The following is a 4,871-nucleotide window of genomic DNA, read 5'->3' on the forward strand; positions in this document are numbered from 1 at the left end:
TGACATGTGACAAATTGACAAATTGACAAAAATAAAATGGATTCCATTTTATCCATATGTACCGAAATTAAGGGAGGATTTAGGATAATATTATGTTTATTATGTGAGTGGTAAGCATAATGATTACCCTAATTGACTAGCCATGCAAACCTAGTGATCATTGTGAAGAACAACTAGTGCATGCATTGGCTCCCTCTTCTCCCCTCTTCCACCCGGTTTTTGAGAAAAAAAAAACACTTTAGTTTTTCTTCTTATTTACCCATTATACACTACAAATGAAATTAGTGCATAATATTATTCATTCATCTAAAAATTTAAGTTTTAGAAAGATAAAAACTCTTCCTTCTCTTTCTTCTCTCTAACCGAAATAATAGAGAGTTCCATAATTATTTTGGGTCAATTTTATGCTAAATTAATATTATTCTAGTATTCATAATATTAATTTAATTAAGAGTTTGCCTTGGGTATTTTACTTTGGGAGGGATCCTACACTTGGATCCTAGTTCATTCATTGAGGAGAGCACAAGAACAAGAGAGAAGGAGATCTCTCTTGTGCCCAAATAAACCGAAATACCAATGTAAGATAGAGATTTCTTCTTTAACTATTTTATTGTTTGCATGCATAAGATCACCATTTAATTTTATGACAAATTAACATAAAACATATATGAATATGTTGAGTATATAGATCTACTTTTCCTTCAAAAAATACTTCTCCCTTTGACAAAGATAGCTTTTTCCTCACCAATAATAGAAGGGAGAACCTTCTGAACCCTGTTGCCAAGGATTTTGCTAACTGTTTTATAAAAACAGTACAACAAGAAATTGATTACAATCCATGACAGAGGTTGGGATTGCTTTTTTTGGGAATAAGGGAGATCATAGTGGAGTCTGCTTGCTTCGACATGTGCTTTGTTTTGATAAATTGTGAACAACCTTACAAAAGTACTTGGGTATGATAGAGCGGTTGTAGTTTTGTCCTCCACAATAGTGCGTGAGAATATTATTAAATCTTATTAAGGAATATGCATGGGATATTCATCGGCAATACTAGTCAGCTGATCAGCGTATATCGGTAACGGTTGGCCAACTAGGGTTTGACGTCATCATCGTGAGAGGCGGTGTTCGGTGATCCCTTTGGTCACACCTAAAGGAACGAACCCCAACACGAAAACTAATTAATTGTATGAGATACAGTTTAATTAGTCCCTTGATAAATTGACTAAGAGTTAGTTGATTAATTAATTTAGAGAGATATTGAGTTGTGAACTCGAGGCGTGGAAATTATTATTTAATTATGCGATAATTAAATAATAAATTATTTGAGACGGGATTTAATGATTAAGTAGTTAATTGTTAAATTAGTACTATTTGACTAATGTGATTAGTATTGGTACGTAAAATATATGTGTAGCTGTACACGTATATTTATTTACGGAGTGTTTTAGACAAAATTAATTGGGAAGCATTTAAACATAAAACGATGTTTAAACAAAATTTACACGTATTTGTGCAACAAATATAAGAACCAATATGGACCCGTAAATGGGTCATGGAAATCGTGTAAGTGGGATTGAGTGTTGCTTTGGTCATAATCATTCCACTTACACAATTTTTACTTCCCATAATATTTTTGTTCTTATCAAATCTATGCTCCATTGGGCATATAAAAGTAAGACAAAAACAACACTCCACTCCCTCTCTCTCCCATTCGGTCACCCCTCTACTACACTCTATCATTTGGTTCTTTTTACACACTAACTTGTACAATGCATGTGATAGAGAAAGTGTAGGAAAATTTTATCTCTCTAAAATTAATAGAATTCATTTACTAAGATTTGTTAGTAAAAACAAAATATTCACTAAGTTTGTTAGTAATATTTACATATTATCAAGGGTAATCTTACTTAATATCTAGTTAATATTAGTAAGGTTGTTGGGTAAGTTCTTGGGTGCATCATGTAAGGAGGTATTCTCTTTTGAGACTTGGATTCTAGGAGGATCTTGCCAATAGGAATAGCTCAAGAACAGCCAAGATGGGTGATCTTGGTTGTGCCAAATACTACCATTTCTCAATGTAAGGAAAATTATTTTCCTCATCTTTAATATTAATATGCTTTAATATTGCATGCATGTTACATAGATCACATAAACACAAATTATGAGATAATTTGATTTTTAATTAGAGAGTCTAATTAGGATCTATGATCTTTCAAGTGGTATCAGAGTTTAGGCTTGTAATTTGCATGTTGATTTTAAGCATATTAAACAAATTATGAGATAATTTGGAAAAATCAAAAATAGTGTTAAAAGAGGTTTTAGCACGAAATTTTTGGACATGCATACCTACTGATCTCAAAAGGTTTATGGTAAAATTTGGTGATTTGTGAAGTTATTTTGCTATTTTTAATGATTTTTGGTAGAAAACAGAGTCAAAAATGCCGTATTTTGGTTAAGAGTTAACTAAAAATAGTTAAAAGTTAATTCGGGTCATGAAATTTTTATGGTGTTTCATGAATATTTTCTACAGATTGTATGTAAAAGTTCGAAGGTTGGTTTGAAGTTTTGCATGTTTATTGATTTTATGAGATAAAAGTCGATAAAAGTGAAATAAATTAATCATATACTCGAAACCTTTGTTCCTGCCCTTGATAAATTTATGTACATTTAAAAATACAATTTAAAAGTTAAAAGTGAAATTTAAAATGTATTTTCACCTTGTTTTGATGTTTATTGGTTTTAGTGGTTAAAAACCGATAAATATCGATCTTTTTCTTCATATAAATTTATCCGAATTTTTGGGCATTTTTTCTGTCATTTTGGTGTTCTTGGGAGTGTTCCAGAATAATCAAAATTTTTGTTTTAATTTTTGGTAATATTTTCGATTATTTTGGATTTATTACTTAAAAGTTATGATTTTTCCGATTAATTTAGCAAATATCATCAAATCAAACTAATTATTCATCATTAAATTAGTGAGGACTAATTTTGAGGTTCAAAAAAGTTTGGACAATTAGTTTGGACTTAAATGAGATTTAAGAGTTGATTATTGATTTTTACAAGTTAAAAATCGATTAAATCCACAAAACCGAGATGGATACCAACGATTGTTAGATAGGGCGATTTTGGCATCATTTTACAGCATTTTAATCATATTTATTGATGTTAAATGAATGATTGTCATTTATTTAAAGTATTTATTTTGTTGTACCTAGTATGGCCTAGTTTATTTTAATCGTTATTACCCGAAATGAATAGGAATAGCGATTTGTTTGTAATTTAAATACGATCTCGTATCGTCGGTTTGTAATTAATTAATAGTTTTATTTATTTTATTAATTAATGTATAATAGGAATAGCTATGTAATTTAATTGTAATAGTTATTCTTACCGGCGTTTCCAAAAGACGGATTTACATCGAGACGGAGCCTATTTTTGGAAGGTGTTCAAAATCCCACAAGGAGCCACTTTTGGAATGAAGAGGCAAGGGACCAAGGAGTTGGTTTCCGATATGTAATAGTCTAGTTTTTATTAACTAGGAGGCCATACTAGGATTATTCATATGCTTGCTTGCTTTTGTTTTTCTCGCATGCCAAAATCGCCATTCACATGCATTTTATTTTCGCGGTTGTCAATTCACGTCATTTACATTCACCGACTTAGTTCACTTATAGAGAATTTATGACTAAATTGACAAGATCTCTCACATAACTAAAATTGAGATTAGCCTTACCAATTAGTAACACCTATGAATCCCTTGTTCATTAGAGCCACGCCGCCTGCGGGTGTTCTCTTTTTACCTCGGGTAAGTAGGGTGATAAACGGTTATCACGCGCCAAAGTTGGTTGGACTCAACGGGGTATAAGACGGTCTTGTATTCCGGGGCTAGTAGATGGATTTAAGGAAATTCGTCAACCAAGAGTTCTAGAGGTAGAATTAGTCAACCGTTGACTTACCGAATTTACACAATTATGGGATGTTTCGCCCAAGCGATGCCTATTTTTGTCTAAAGACGGATCTTGGAATCATTTATATAATTGAGTGAGAGGTCATTATATAAATGGACTTGTTAAAAATATTTATCAAGTTTTTAAAACATTGAATGTTAATTTTTCCTATTTTTCGTTCTTTTTCATTAATGTATTTACCATGACATCGCGCATTTCATCCTCCTTTCATCCTCTATTTATTATACTTGTTCGTTCTTTCATAGAAAGCGGCTTCTTTGAAAGAATTCGGTAGCAATGATTGGTATCACGATTTACCAATTCACCTACATAAGCTTACAACAATTATTACGATTATTATACAACTTAACATCCTTACATATTTAAAAAGGGGTTTAATGTAGAAAACTCTTATTATGAGTTTAAAAGGGAGTCACATTTTATCAAGAGAGTCTTGATTTCGAAAGTGACACCTCCGTCATGATGATGACATATTAGTTTTAATTACTCAAGAGTAATTCAAAAATTTGCAAAAAGAGTTTTCAAAAACACAAAGAATACTCCAATATGATACCGTCAAATGGCTCACTTCGAGAAAGGCCAAATCGATTGTTTATGCGCTAAAGAGTTTAGGCATATGATGACAATTGAACGGTTAGGTAGTCCAATTTCGCAAGAAGTTGAGATTTTGCCACATGTTGCACTCACTTTATAGTAATTCACTCTTACTAAGTGTATAAAATATCACGAATGACTTGAAGAGAGGTCTTCATAAGGTTCATTTTTGCTTGTTGAAGCAAAGAGGAATGTGAAAGTGAGTGGGAGTTAAGAAGAAGCTACCCTAGATGTATGCGATAGAACAAAGTTGAAGGATACATCTACTCAAAGGATAGGCTAGTTCCACTATCTTGGTATGAGATACCA

This window comes from Silene latifolia, chromosome 4 (assembly GCF_048544455.1).
Source record: "Silene latifolia isolate original U9 population chromosome 4, ASM4854445v1, whole genome shotgun sequence".
Taxonomy (NCBI): domain Eukaryota; kingdom Viridiplantae; phylum Streptophyta; class Magnoliopsida; order Caryophyllales; family Caryophyllaceae; genus Silene; species Silene latifolia.